General features: G+C 34.0%; 1 protein-coding gene across 4 annotated transcripts in view; it reads right to left on the reverse strand.

The window, feature by feature from the left end:
* The window catches only part of Eip74EF (Ecdysone-induced protein E74), a 539,076-nt gene that overhangs the window by 511,993 nt on the left and 10,477 nt on the right, over positions 1-16,606 (reverse strand). Inside the window, exon 2 of one of the 4 annotated variants that reach the window (XM_074138070.1) lies at positions 3,806-3,886. The exons of the other annotated variants lie outside the window; for them this stretch is intronic. The gene's annotated coding sequence lies outside the window, so the exon portion shown is untranslated. The remainder of the gene's footprint in view (positions 1-3,805; positions 3,887-16,606) is intronic. 4 annotated transcript variants of the gene reach the window in all.

Below are 16,606 nucleotides of genomic sequence, written 5' to 3' on the forward strand. Positions count from 1 at the left end.
TGCAGACATAATCAGCGTTGCCCAATTTCGAATTTCAATTAGACAAGTTTTGTTTCGGTCAGAGCAGAGATCTCTTCAACTAAGGTTCATTTACGAGGGTCGTTTGAAAAGTCCGTGCAAAAATAAAAACTACTTAATTTTTTGGGGTAAACCTTTTTTATTTTTCAACATAGTCTCCTTTTAGGCTTATACACTTCGTCCAACGCTGCTCTAGTTTGTTGATCCCTTCCGAATAATAGGATTTGTCCAAGTCTGAAAAATAGCCATTCGTTTCTGCAATCACCTCCTCGTTTGAATAAAATCTTTTTCCCGCCAGCCATTTCTTCATATTGGGGAACAAATAGTAGTCCGAGGGAGCCAAGTCTGGAGAATAGGGGGGATGTGAAACGAGTTGGAACCCTATTTCCATTAATTTTGCGACCACAACTGCTGAGGTGTGAGCTGGTGCGTTGTCGTGATGGAAAAGGACTTTTTTGTGGGCCAATCGTGGGCGTTTTTCTTGCAGCTCGGTTTTCAAACGGTGCAATAACGATGAATAATATGCACCTGTAATAGTTTTACCCTTTTCCAGATAGTCGATGAGGATTATTCCTTGCGAATCCCAAAAGACAGTCGCCATAATCTTTCCGGCCGAAGGAACGGTCTTCGCCTTTTTTGGCGCAGATTCCCCCTTGGTAACCCATTGTTTAGATTGTTCTTTGGTCTCAGGAGTGTAGTGATGTATCCATGTTTCATCCACAGTGACGAAACGACGCCTAAAGTCCTGCGGATTCTTCTGGAACAGCTGCAAACCGTCCTTGCAACACTTCACACGATTTCGTTTTTGGTCAAGCGTGAGCATTTGCGGCACCCATCTTGCGGATAGCTTTGTCATGTCCAAATGTTGATGCAAAATATTATGTACCCGTTCATTCGAGATGCCCACAGCACTAGCAATCTCACGCACCTTCACTCTTCTGTCATCCATCACCATATCATGGATTTTATCAATGATTTCTGGAGTAGTAACCTCAACAGGGCGTCCAGAACGTTCAGCGTCACTTGTGCCCATATGGCCACTCCGAAAATTTTGAAACCACTTATAAACTGTTTTAATCGAAGGTGCAGAGTCACCATAATGTTTATCAAGCTTCTCTTTAGTCTCCTCAGGCGTTTTGCCTTTCATAAAGTAGTGTTTAATCAACACACGAAATTCTTTTTCGTCCATTTTTTTGAAAATCACTCGACTTCCTCGATTCAAACGAATGCCAAACACAAAGAAATAGACCGATCTGGCTGAAACTTGGTGTGTGTTCTTCGAAGAGATGCTACTAACTAAACATAACCTCGATACGCGCCAGTGGTGCTATCTCTCTGACTTTGCACGGACTTTTCAAACGACCCTCGTAGTTTTCATTTTCTCGAGGAGAATGTAATGCGACTGAATCCGATTTTCTAAAGCAAAGTTATTCATAGAAAATTTTGAAATTTGTGTAAACAGTTTTGATAACTATAATGTCTGACTATAATGGCCTAACAGCAGTTTACTTCATACATTTTTTTTTTACGGACGGAAGAAGGGGTTGAGCCGAAAGACAAAATATGGAGCAGACTCAGAATATATTTCAAAAATCGCTGATGATCTCGAAGTTCTCGGACTAAACAACTGTTTGGAGGGGGGAATTTGAATAATTTAAAGCAACGGTTTCCAATTTTACTTTTACCCTTCTCCTCTAGATCAGTCTACTAATGTTTTCCCTTCTGACAGCACACTTTTCTCCGCGCAAAGTAGGTTGTTGTCGTTTAATATTTTTTGGTTAGCTAGATGATGAAAAAGATGCGAACTATGAAGACGGATTCTTAGTTCTACCGGGAAATGTGTTGTTTGAGATTTTTCGATCATGTTTGATTTCTAATGAACGTGGGCTAGCCTTCTTGCACAGGTAATCGTCATGCTGCTTCAGTACCTGCTGCCGCTTGCAAATGAGCATGTTTGAACTTCAATGCATGTAGCAGCTAAATGTGCCTATTTTCAATCAGTTATGCATTTTGAGAAAAATCGAATATCTACAGAAAGACTTCTTAATGGGCAAACATTTCAGAATAAACGAAAAAAGAAGCTAGGTTAATTGATACACGTTATCCCCCTGAGACATTCAATCTAGCAATAAAATGACATATGCATAATCCCAGAATGATAATTGGTGATGGGCGGGTCTGGTAACAACCAATTACAAGGACTAGACCTAGCCTGTTCCTTTCTTTTCCTCATCCTGAGAGAAGGTTGAAGGATTTACATATATTTCTGTCTTTGGGAAAACTAAATTCTGTAACTTTTTTTATTCTTCTTATTTTTTACTTTGACATTATCAATATTATTTTTGTCTACCCTGAATTGTCTAATCGCCTAATAAACCTAAAGCTACACCCCAGTTTTGATAATTGAATAACTTGAATTCAATCCACAAAAAATTAATTCACTGTGATTTAAATTTACAAAAATTTGATACCTACCACTCCCCATCCGTCGTTTCCAAATATTAATAATGGTAGATATAGAAGAGCACCACTGCGCACTTAGTGCGTAATAACTATATTAGATATCATACTTCATATATTTGCGGTAAGCAATATCACTTTAAGTAGAAATTAGCTACGCAGAAGAAAATCTAACTAGATTTAAGAAGAGTAAGGTGAAGGTACTAGTCATTATTGAAAGGAGGAAATGGAGGAATGGTGTCCAATGATGATATAACTGGAGCTGGAGCGGTGGTTGCAGCTGAGTTAGGTCGGCTGCCATTAAGTAGGGAAGTTATGAAGGGGTGGAGAGACAGAAGACAATAAGAGCACAATCTCCCAGTTGGAGCAAGATGTTCGAAGAGCGGGAGGACACTCTTTGCATAACCCCTGGGCATGGAGTGATCAGGAACTCCGCCAGGCCGAGAGATTGGTCTGCTCTACACTTACTTTCACTGCCGCTCGTCCGCGCAAGAAAGTTCAACTCACTTTCTCCTTTGTAAACTCAGAGCGCGCGCGCGCGCCACATCTTCCTGATTTATATTTCTGTGACTTTGTCATCGTCCCTGTCAAACTATGGCAAATATATCTTTTGTATTTATATCAAAATTATATATTTATGCATATAAAGTAAACAATAATTCCGACAATATCTAGACAACAAATCCCTGTAATATAAAAATTTAATTTCCCGTTTTATTCCTGATTTTTTGTAAAATCAGTTCGCAGTGTGTACCGCATATATTGAGACAAACTTTCACAGTTTGAAATCAATAATTCATTAGTATTTAATCAATAATACTGTACAACATATAACAATAAAATCAATCATTCCAAGTTTTCATAATCATTTACAAAATTCCACATCATTAAGAATTTGAAGAAGTCAATTTATTTTCATAAAGTGTTGTCTGAATCATTAGATGCACCTCTACATAATGAGTAATTTTGTTCAAAGGGCGAATGAATTAGAGCCAGAGAAAGTGAAAAGAACTGTCTACGGTTTTCTACTTTTACAACAGAAAAAGAAATTTAAAATTTATTAAAATTCTAACTTTGAATACAAAAGAAGATCTTAATGTAAACTGAGGTAGTGCGCTTCTTCGCATGCGATTTTTATTTTAAAATTCACACTTATTTCAATAAAGAAGTCAAGAAAGCTCAAGAATCAAGAACTTACAGCAGTGATAACAAGTTTCGAGTTCGAAATGTAAAACGCAATTGTTTTTTAAAAATTCAAGTGAGCAGCACTCATGGAACAAAGTGATCTAGATTTTTAGAAATTTATTTCTCAATGGATGAAAAATACCTTTTAACAGTGAATCTCTGACAACCTCTGCAGTGTTGGGGCTTTCTGGAGCCAGCGAATTCTTCACAACTCAAATTTTGCCTGAAAATGAATTGAAATTGATTTAGATTTAAATCTGTAATGGCAGCAGAATCAAACGCAGAAACCTTGAACTGAATTAAGAATAAGAAAATTGAAAATAAGTAAAAAATTATAAAACTAAGTTTGACATAGTAAAAAGTAAAGTAAAATTAGTCTAATTTTTTTTCAGGCGGGCTTTACGTCCAACTACTAAATTAGATATCGTGGATAGAGGGCTTACATACTCTACTATAAATTTCTCATACTAACCAAATTTAGGAAATCGAAAGACTCAGACCTGGAATAGAACACAGTACCCCAATATTTCTAAGCTTTGCGGGCCTCGCCTATAATCGCTCGGCGCTAACTACTTGGCAAGTCTAAAATACTCCAATCACAGCCCGTACTACAATCTATTTAATACAATCACTTAAGAAGTTAGTTTAAAGAAAACTATATAAGTTGTTCGCGAATATATTTCCAAAACTCAGCGAGCACTATTATAAACTCGTATTTCCGGTCTTCTTTGTTTTTGTTTTAAAAAAAACTAAATAGTTCAGCCAATCTTTTAATACTCTTCAACTTTACATGGAATTTTATTGGAATGAGACTTCAATTGAATAGTTTATATATGAATATATCGAAGGCAATTCACGGCAACCTTAAGATAGGAAGAATTATTAAGAACATTTTTTACTGGACTAATTTTGGATGTATTTAGAAGAAAGTAAGACAATTATTAATATTTAATCATAGTTTGCCAAAGGAAGAATCATGTGAATTATTATTATTAGCCGAACAATGGGATTGTAACTACAAGGAAGTAAAGAAGGCTGCACTAATGCAACCAAGGTTGCGGATATAATGGCATTTCAGGGAAGTAGATTAAGATTTACTTGCTTTTTGAATCTTAGAATTCCCCTTTTCTAAAAATATAAAAATTTATAAAACACAATAAAATGAATACAGTTCAGTACAGGATATCTGGATAAATATGAAGATGTCATTTGCACTTTACATAATGTATTCGATTACTTGGTGCTAACTTATAAATACGAGAATGACGTCGAAGATTGGCATGCTGGCAGTTTGGAGGGAGGGTAGCGGGAAGGGGCCACGGACCTTGAGCGCAAGGACCTGACTAAACCGCACAAGGATTTCCAACGTCATCCAACATCATCATCATCAACAACAACAACAACAAATCTTTTTACCAGTTTCTCGCCAGTAGTATTATTAAGTCATGTGTGCGAACATTGGTTACTCGCCTGCATTACTTCCACTCATCAATGGGAAGAAAACTCTTAATTTACTTTCACTGATTCCCACAGTTCAAATCTTAACTATGTACTGCGTTTTTTCTTATACTAATTTGTTACCATGACTACCATTACTACCATGACTTCCAAGAGAGAACAGATAATTATTTCTAACAAAGTGGGAGCTCTGGTAAAGGTGAATATTAACTTTAATTTCATTTATTTGGCTGCAAAGCTAAACCGGTGTACAGCTAGCAAACATTGGGTTAGCACACTAAAGCTATACTCTTAATCCACTTTCACTGGCCTCTTCAGTTCGTTCGAACACTGGAATCGCTGGAGAAGGAGAAAAGATACCTTTGAAGTTTTGGAAACTGCTACAGATTTCGCTAGTAGGAACTTCTAAGTGTTCTGTCAGACTGATTTTAATATTTTTAAAGAAACTTTAAAATTAATAAATATAATATTTACTCTGATGGCGTTATGTTCAATTACAGCTTCATGTACTGATTTGTGTAATATAATGTTAACTTATCATACAAGAATCAGTATTAATGAAACTTTTTCGAAATTTAACATATTTGTTTTCAAGCACATTCACGAAAAAGGTTTTTTGGTACCTTCTGTTCGAACGCTTCTGCATTAGCTACGATTACTCTTTCTCAACCTGATCCAGATGAACCCTATAAAATTGTGGTTATTAATGTTTAACCAATTAATTGTCTATTAAGCTCGTTTAATGGCATTTCTGATGTCAGATTAGCAGAAACTAAGAATATCTAAACAATAATTCATTCAATTTTTTACAACTATAGGTTGATAGATCGTATATTTGAAAATGCGCCTTCAATTTACATCATATAAATAACTAGCTGACTGCCAGTGCTTTGCAATGAACTGCATAATTCACATGAGTCATTACTGTTTAATTGGATATAACGATTCGTCGCAATTACGAACAATGTAACGTAAGCTAAGTAGTAAACAACATTTCCAGGGAATAGATGGGATCAGCTGATAAGCGAGATCTTGGACGCCTTACGATCTGCAGGAGGTTTCCTTTCGACGATAGCCTGTACTTGGAAGTCGCTTCTGGCACATATAAAGTTAGTTTCTATTGGTTAAAACTACAAATGGACTGTAAAGTTTTCGCCGCGTAAAGAATAGAGACCCGGGTTAACTTGTGTGCGGTCATTTATCCCTTCTCTTGGATAAAGACTAGTAGAAACAATACTGATTAAGTAACTCCCTTGAAGCCAAAAAGAAAGCAGATAAAACAAGTTAACATTCAGCTACTCCAGCAAATATTCAGTTTGGAAAAAGCATTGGTGATGCTTTAAGCGTTTTTTGTTTGCGGATCGACTTCACAAAGGTAAATACAAAACTCATTCCTTAGAAGGCTCACAACTTAGAATGTAGGTAAATGGTACAAAAATCAAATTGTTTCGGAATATCTGAGGCGATTTGACAATATTTTATCCATGCTTCGCCTTTTTTTTCTCGATTTTCCAATTTAACTGTTGAATCATTAAACACCCACTATATAGACAACAGCATTAGGCAGTTTCAATGTTTCTGTTGGAGTAACAATAGTTTTACGTTTTGCGGTTATGTCAAGGTTTTCGCGGTTAGACATAAAATCTTCAAAAATTCGTTCTTAGCTTAGCGAACATTTAGAATGCACACACACACAAAGGTGTCAATTTTAATATTTGTCGGTCTAGTGGTTTTGGAGAATTCTTGATGAAGCTTAGAGCTTGAAATATTTCCACTCTCAGAGTTTACAGGATGTCTCTCTACCATCAACACAAAATTAAATTACCTAAAAATGGAATCAACTCGTTAAATCTGACTTTGAGTTCAATTATTTTCTAGGAAGTGGATTAGTTGAATGGTTAGCGTAAACTGGATTCCCAGATTCAAATCCAGCCGCTGACCCCTTAGATCTTCTCTTATTAGGAGTTTCTTACAGCTCACTCTCCGGTGATGGATTTAACTCAAAATTAATCACATGGTCTTTTGCCGAAAGTGATTTGGAAATGTCAACTCAGTGAATATGAAGTTATCTTTAACTGCGTTTTATGTTAACAATGTTTATAGAGATTCACTAGCGCAGTGTTTCAATAAAAACGGCCTTATCATACTTTATTACTAAGTAGTTTTAATTTAATATAAAAATTACTACTACTACGCAGAGATTCTTGTAGAAAGTAAGTATAATTTTCTAGATAGGAGTCGGTCTGTGTGCTATGATCATTCAAGTCCTTCGGCTGGGACCTTCAAGTTGGCTGCGAGAGTAGTCTGAAGGTTTTCAGGAAATTTCAAACTCCTTGCCTACATACAGATCTGGTTAATATTTTATAATGTAATAAATAAATAATAAATTTTAACGAACTGACATAAACACTATTTTAGAAGTAGTCAACTTTTTTATAGCATTATTTATTAAATTTTTAGTTCATAAACTAAAATGACAATATTCACCAGCTCAAAAAGTATTTGAAACTGAACTTATAATTGAAAGAAACGTTTCAAAGCCTTTGATTGAGTATATTTGAGTTTGTTAAGAGAATATATCGAAAACGAATAATTACGGAAAACTCAAAACCAGGGGACAAGCTCTCGATCAGCCACAAAGAGATAAGATTAATTAATGTATTTAGTTTTAACCTGTCAAATGTTTAATAGAAAATAATTAGAATTTCATTAAAGTTTACGTTACAAATAATCTTAACTGAAATCGAAATTTAAAAATCTGGTAAAGTCCATAATAATAATAATTTTTCCTGATGCCATTCACTCAGAATTATGGTCAAAGCATTTCTGGTGTATTTACTAGAGCGCCAAAAAAGGATGGAAGTCGTATTTAGGAAGTCGTTTCTTTCATTATCTTCCTCACAAACAGGCAGTTATCATCCATTTACTGAAAGTAACTTTTTTAAACACTGTTTTTGATATTCTGATGAAGTTATGAGTATAGTTAAATCGGCCCACTTACAATCGCAGTACTAAAAACATGAAATGAAGGTTATAAAGCATTGATTGATGAGATTTATTGCTCATATTTTTAAGTTCACATTATCTCGATTTGTATAAAATGTTATTAAGTTAATTTAAAAGAATAGTAACAGTTGTTTTACCTTCAAATGTGATACCTATCGAAGGTCAACCTGTACGCAGGCTTTTTAGTAACACAAAGTACTCTACTTTGAATAATACAAAGCTTTATTATTTATATAGAACTTTATTGTACACATATTACGTAGTGAACATCTAGAATTTTAGAATGCTTTTTTTTTTTTTATTAAGTAATTCAAACGAGGAAATACTTTGGGTTGTACAGTTTGTTTACAAGACAAGGCCACACGTTTGGTGGTAAGGAATTCCCCTGAATATAAATTTATTCTTGTTAAACTAATGTAAAAGTAATCGGCTGTTTTCTTCAGGCGAACCTTACCGTCCAAGGAACAGATTAGGTGTCATGGACCGGACGAACATACTTGAGTATTAAAATTTTTTTCTATCAAATAAAAATTAGCTAAACGCGCAGTATTCGAACTGGGGAACTCCCACTTAGAAATCCATCTTCATAACCACTACATAATTGATTTAAAGGAAGCTGTATTTGTAGCCCGGTAAGCCTTTCATCCAGACTTTGTTGTATATCTAAATAGTCACAGTTTCCTTATTTCAGTAGCTAGTAACATCTTTAAATCACTTAACTTACTCTACGGCTCAATTTCGACTTCTTTAAACTTGTTACGATCTACTCTAGCTGTTAGCTTGTGGAGTAACTCTACTTGAAATTTGAGCAAACTAACACATTAATCTTTGTTCCTTTCTCTCATTTAGAGAATTGAATCTCCAGTTTTGAGATTTATTCAGCATCCATGGCAACATGGCTTTTTGGAAGCTCTGGTTGAGAGAGTAACATTTTGTCGAATCTTATCTTGGATTTAATCGAAAAAGTGCTCTTTTCAAGAACTGTACATTCAGTACAGAGGGCCAAAAATTAGATTTCTATAAAGGTGTGCTGCTCTGATCTGAGATTGGCAAAGACAAAGATGTGCATTAAATGCTTAACTAAACAGACAATTCAAATACAAAATACACTCAATCAATTCAATATCCAATATGAGTTCTACAATTTTTGAATTGTTATAATAATTTTAAAGAGATCCCGGGTTCGAATCCAGCTGCTGGCCCTTAGATTTTCTCTTCCTATGAGCTCTTACTGCTCGCTGTCCATTGATGGGCAGTGTTGTCTGTACCAAGAGAACACTATCTGGAGGCTGGCAGTGCTCTGAAAATAAAACTCCGGGCGCCAATGACTTCAGAAGTTGAGGCACCTTAATTAAAAATAAAATGTAATCTGTCGTGTGGACTCACACGACTTTTCCTCACTAGCATTTTCCGGCTATCTAACTTAAGGTGCAAACATACGAATTTTTAACTTAGATACATTTGCCTATTATCCAGTACGTAGAGCCGTACATTGTAATCAAATGGCACATTAGAGTAAAGAAAATACATACCAACGGTTTAGATTTTGATGGCTTTTAAATAATCAAATAAATTAAATAAGAATATTTATTTTTTATTGAATATGTTCGTATTTTATTTATTTATTAACTTTTTTAGTTTGTTCTCTTGTACTAATTTCATTATTGATTTAAACAGTGGCTATTAATGCAATTAAAGCATTATTTAATTTCAAACATTAAATTGTAAACTGCTCTGATCTGAGATTGGCAAAGACAAAGATGTGCATTAAATGCTTAACTAAACAGACAATTCAAATACAAAATACACTCAATTCAATATCCAATATGAGTTCTACTTATTCCCCCCAACTGATCGGCAATTTGAATTTAAAATATACACAGAAACTGACTTTTCTAAAATCTGGGCTGCATCTCAAATTTAGCACAGTCCAATAGGAAATGAGTAATTCAGAAGGTTTAAGCCATATTTATTTTATATTTTTCATGGCGCAACGACTATAACGTCATTAGCGCCGTTATATTTCATTATTACTGGAAGTATTACTAAAGTTTGTAAAACCGAGCATAAAAGTGAAATGACTCATTGTAGGGTAAGTCTACTTAAACCGCTTCTCGAGAACTCTGTAAAAACGAATTTTCTTGACAGACGGATTTTATCCATTGTCTGAGTGCATTAAGTGCATGGATTAGCTTAGAAAAGAAAAAGTATGATTAGCTTTTGTTTTTTTTGTAATTTTTTTTGTTATTAAAAATGGCACAAAATAGATTAATAAAATAAAATTAAAAAACGGAATTTTGCCAGGACAAAAATTACAAACTAAAAGTAAACAGCTTTACGAATGTATTTAGCCATTAAAGCCTTATTTAATAGCAAACTGCTCTCATCTAAGGATGTTTAATTGTTTCATCTTAGCGATGCTTTCGGTTGAAACCTGTCATCGCTAAGTTACTGTCAGGTTCCGGAGGGGGCAAGCAAATAAAATGTAATATTTTAGCTTCTTTTAATTTTACGTATATTAAAAAAAAATATCACTAAATTGGAGAACTAAAGAGAGTAAAGCGGAGGGAAGAGAAAAGCAGGCGAAGTGCGGATGATGGCGGATAGAGGAGCGGATGATGAAAGCCAGGGTGAGAGGGAGCGCGTGATGCGGACGGCATTGAGTGGGCGCTGAGTCAGCCCTGAGTGCATACAGCGGCCCGTGGCCTTGCCCCGCCGGTCCACCCAACCAGGAAGCCTGTTCGCCGCCCCCTCTCCCAGCCCTACACAATGCGCCAACTCTCGGCCACGCTATTTTTACAATTACCCTGTAATATCTCTTCCCTCTTTGTAGCTTTCATCCTTTAAACAAAAAAAAATTATTTAACTATAATTCCTTGGAAACAAAATTAATTCTGCCAACCGTTCAGCCTTGCTGGAGAATAAAGTGAATGAAACTTAGATCGCTTCCCGGTCCCAAATTCCTTTATCATCCTTAAAAAGTTAATTGTGAAATACAGTTGATGGTTTTAAAGCCAGATCTTCTGGTGGGCAAATAGTCTTTTATTAGAAAAAATATATAACTTATTGCAGAGTTTTGATTGGAAACTAAAACATATTGATAATCACATTTTAAACCTCTTATCAAATAATCTTCATTATATGTTAAACTATCCTGAATCGCACTGGATAACAGTTCTCAAAAATAAGCCTTCTCAAAACTTAAGCCGATGAAACGTTTGATCTGATTAAGGTAGCAATTATAAAGATTGTTTAAATTATTAAGAGAAGTCGGTTTTCGGTTGCGCTAATAGCTCTTGGTTCTCCAAGAGATTAGAAGTTATAATAAATATAGATTTTACAACGGAGACAATATTGGAGAATTTTCCGTCAGCGAATGGCTGAAGTCTCACACACCTAGTCTGGACAAATTTCTCTATGATACCGTTTAGTTATAATTTTGTAGACAGACAGACAGATGTGTTCCAGACAGACCCATTTAAATCAAACGTTTTTCATAATATTAATGAAGAATTTAATGAATTTATAAATAGTTTTGCGGCAAAATGTGAATTTACATCAGGATAATCTTCAGAAATACGTAGTACAATCCGCTTTGCCAAATTTCGCCCTTCAAATTCTGTGCTAGCATTTTCTAAAACATATTTCTGTTAAAGATCATCATTTTCGCTACTTATCACTACATGAAGTACAAGCCTAGATTAAGTTGGATGTTGTTGGAGATTTCCCTAGTTCAATCTCTTCTAAGAACAGGAAACAGAACTGTTAGCCAAAAAGTCCAAGCTCATCCAACTCATTGAAGGTTTAGATTAGTATATTTTCTATTTTATCTAATATAGATAGCAGTAAAACAACAAATTTGTGCCTAAATAGGGTTTGCATAAAAAATTTAAAGAACTACATTTCTAAACGCTCTAAATTTGTTAAAATGTAAATTTGAATATTTAAATAATTGTTAGTATTGGATTTCTAGAAATGATACAGTATCTTTAAACATTTGACTTGATGCAAGTTAAACAAGAATCATTGTAAACAGATAATTAAACATGAAAATGCTTCTACAAGTTATGATTCCCAGCTGTCGAAGTTCGCAATAAAACAATGAAAACTGAGCTCCCCCTGTCATCTGACTAACTTACTGTTTAACTCCTCTAAATACTGGATTTGAATTTAGACCTTGTAACACAACAGTTTAGGTGGAATTTCCCTTTCAACCTTGAATGACCGTCACACTCATTGATAGGATCATTACTCCAACCCCATTCATAACTGGAATTAACGTTGTTAATGATCCCAATGTGGTCAAGAGTCATTCATGGGAAGCGGAATTTAAAATTTGAACATTATTCAAGCACTTTCAGCCAATATTAAGTAAGGATAATCAAAATTGTTGGACATTAGATAAAAATTGCAGTTTTTGTATGATTTAAGGAACTAAATAAACTTAAAATATTGCAACATCTATCACGAACTTAATGTTTTCAATTAAAGTACCAGCAGCAGACAACTAAGAATTTTTATTAGTAGTTAAATATTTATTTAATAATTAATTACAGTACATAGATTAATTAATACAGTAGATAGATTAATTAATGCAGTAGATTAAATTATTTTAAAGATCCCTTTATAGTTGTTCTTACTTGAGACTCTGGCACCTCCATTCCTTTAACCATCTATCCACGGCCTCCTTCTTTTCATGGACGTAACTTATTGCCCTTTTTTTTACCTAGGTATGTTCATACTCAAGATACCCTGGCTTGCTCTGGACTGGTTGACCTCCATAAGTCCTACGGGAATACTCACTCGATTGGCTCTTAACGCACTTTACAAAATGATATTTTCTTGAATAAAACTTTGATTTTTTTTTTTTTTTTTAAAAAAAAAAAAAAAAGAAGGTGCTAAAAGCTATAAAAGCGGAAATTACGCTAAACAATTTCCTTTTAAATTTTTAATTTTACTTTTATAAAATAGATTTCCAAAATTATTATACAAATAATGAGACCGCACATTTCACTTTAAAATTTTAAACTGACGCTCTAAAGGAAAGCTTACCCTCTCTCCCTCAGAACTGTCTTAAAAAGCGTTATTGATCTATGAGTGTGCAATGAGCACATGAAGTCAACAGAAAATTATTGAGAATATCTCAAAAACCAATTCAGTAAAGTGGGCTTCAATGGATGGTTGATTTTTTAAAAAAGCTTATCGTCAAATACGATGGTAACAACATTCTGACAAATTTAAAATTTCTGCAATTTTACAGTTTTTGAATTATGCTGAGAGTGCACACACCCACACACGCGCACCAATTTTTTCAAAATAATCTTTTGGATTCAGGGCAAAACGGCCATTTCCGGTGGCAATTCAAAGCCAAAAAGCTGCACATCCGCTATAAAGTATAAACCTTTACATAAATAGAGAGCGGTATTTATAGTAATTATTAACAATTTCTCATTCTATTGTAATTAAATGAAATTGCAAACGTCAATAAGCAATCCCTTTGAAAGGGATTACCTCAGTAGTTAGCAAACTGGATTCCAGGAGGTCCCGGGTTCGAATCCAGCTGCTGGCCCTTAGATTTCCTCTTCCTAGGAGCTTATTACAGCTCACTGTCACAGGTGATGGATAGTGTTGTCTGAAACAAGAGAACACTGTCTGGGAGGGTACTCCGGTCACCAATGACCTCAGATTTTGAAGCACGTTAAATACAAAAAACTAAAAATAATAATATAATAAATCTGTGGTCTTAACAATCGGCTATAGTGCAGGTTATCCGAATCAGGTTACAGTACTAGTGTTCTATAAACTAGAAAATTATTTGAAACAATATTTAATTATCAAAAGACAAATTTTGAAATTTGAAAAGATTTTTTGTTTTGCAGAAAAAGGAGCAAAAATTTGTTTGATAAATAGATTTTTAACTTATTAATATTGATCAGCGATCTTCTTTTCGAACATCTTACGTACCAATAGATTAAGAACGAATTGAATGCTGAAAAAATCTAATATTCAGCTCCTGAGTAGTGATTGCAAGGTGCCCACTCGCTTCAATTAAAATATATTCAATAAATTACTATCGCAACACTGTAGTTTGTGATTAATTTTCTGTAAATTACATATTTGTTGTAATAATGTAATTATAGATTATAATTAATTAAGCGTTTCTAATTAATCTGCAGCCGACCAATATTCATTAGGGTAATAAGCTAATTTAACTCTTGGGAAGCACAGTTAGGTATATAGTATCAATTACTTTATCTACATCTTGAATTATTCGAGTTTGATAATTTATGCGCTTCTAATTGGCGAATGCAAGATTGTGATTAGGGTATGATGGGTAGCACAATCACTTCCATGTATAGTATAACGTATACTTTATTGTTTCTTGTACGATGTTGTGAGTCTGGTACAGCTACAACTAAATACCCAAACAAGCAAACAAAGAAGAACTTAACTAAAAATCCAAATGAAAAGCATTCCTAATCACAAAAACTGGTATCCATTTACCACCAAAAATGTAAAATTGTCTTGTAAATAATAGGCAAAACAAGACAATTTGTAAAAGCCACTGTTTTATTTTACATTTTAAAAACGCGATAAGGTGGTCTCAAAACTTGTTCCGAGAAAATTACATCTTCTTTTTACATGGAGCATACGAGAAGGTAACTTTTTCTGCCTCGATTCCACAAATTAATTTAAATTCAATTATTTTTGGCCAGTTCAAACTAATTTGTTGCATGCATCCAGTAATTACAGTTTCAAGTTAGCGGCGACAAGCCAACTTATTTGCATATCTTGCTACAAATGACTGACATCAGAATTATTAATATTAAGATAATAAATATGATCTTCTGTCAAGACTATAGTAGCAAATGTTTTGTAATTTTCTTATTATTAATTCTAGGATCCATTTTCACCACAATATCTGGTTATAGGTTGATGTACATGTTAAATCGCAAAGCTAATGCTGTGCATCCACTAGCTATGTAACATTCGCTGATAAGATGAGGTATACCACCTTTTGGTGTATACCTTTTGGTATAGGCAAATTCAAATAGTTTTATCATGGCGTTGCACGAGACAATTAGTAATACAGTTCGAGTTGTCTTGAGTTATGATTCATTAATGACAAACATTTCGCAGCCAGTAATTTCCTTGTGTGACTAGAAAAACCTCCAAATTGCTTATACAAAAGACTAATAATGCTCAACATGATTCAATGCATAAATAAGGCACCTTAAACTGAAAATTTAAAAAAAAAAAAAATGAAGGTTTAAGGTGGGAACAATAATTTGAAATTTGCCACTTAAATTGAAAATTATTTAAGCGCAACCTTACAAGTCAGGTCAAGGAGAATTTTGGTCTGCGATATTTTAACTTTTGGTCTCATGTACCTTTTAACAATTATTAACATTTCCATTTGAGTTCATTCTGTTCCTCGCAGGAGCTATTTAGAGAAAAGTAACATCCTAATCGCTGAACTGTTCGCTGAAATCCTTCAAAATGAATCAACAACCATTAAGCGTCAAGACAAAAATTTAACTTGCATAAAAAGATCTAGGATAGGCAGGCTTTTGTGACAAATGCAACTGTAAGACCAACTTGCACCCAATCCAAAGTCTATATGTATAAAGAAAAAAAGAAATTTAGGTTTTTTGTGTCCCTTAAAGAATAACAATTTTATTTAATATTCACCTTGGTATTTACTAAAAATATTTATTCCATGCAGGTATTTAACCTTGTAGAGAGAGGCTATATTTACTTCCTAGATTCAGCTGGAGTCACCAGGAATATACACACAGCCTTCAAAATAGTGCACGGCCTCATTATTTATACCAATTTCGAAATATTTTGATACGCATTGCACTTGTGTCAGCAATTCTTCTTTTTATTTCTGCTAATAAATTAATATATAAAATGTACATATATATACACACTTTAACATATATATATATATATATATATATATATATATATATATATATATATATATACATATAAATATATGTATCACAGTGCAATAGATAACATAATGTTATATAATATCAACAAATGCAGAACAAATATAAGATAAATATGTAGGTACAAGGACTGGAGCATGGCTATGTCAATCTAGTGAACATTATATTTGCAAAACACTTGAGGATTTAATATACACAAATATTTTCTCCTTGTTCTTGGAGATTTTATAGGAAGCGTATTTAAGAAAAAAGCCGAGACTTCATTATTATTGGTTAATAAATAATCTGGTGTGAACACACTCACATGACTTCCTCTTAAAGCTACATCATCAAAGTTCTAACTCATTAATAATCTTCGAACTCGGATTATTTGATCCATATTAATTTCCACCAACATTATAGCTTGTAAAATCGTACATTATACTGAATGTAAGCCTACCCCTACTAATTTTCCCGAAGATTTCCTCATTTTCCAGAAAAAGTCAAGGATATAAGTGCACTTTCATTTCAAGAAAAAGAAC

This window comes from Rhodnius prolixus, unplaced genomic scaffold, assembly GCF_049639745.1.
Source record: "Rhodnius prolixus isolate KJV_2025 unplaced genomic scaffold, Rpr scaffold_1, whole genome shotgun sequence".
NCBI lineage: Eukaryota > Metazoa > Arthropoda > Insecta > Hemiptera > Reduviidae > Rhodnius > Rhodnius prolixus.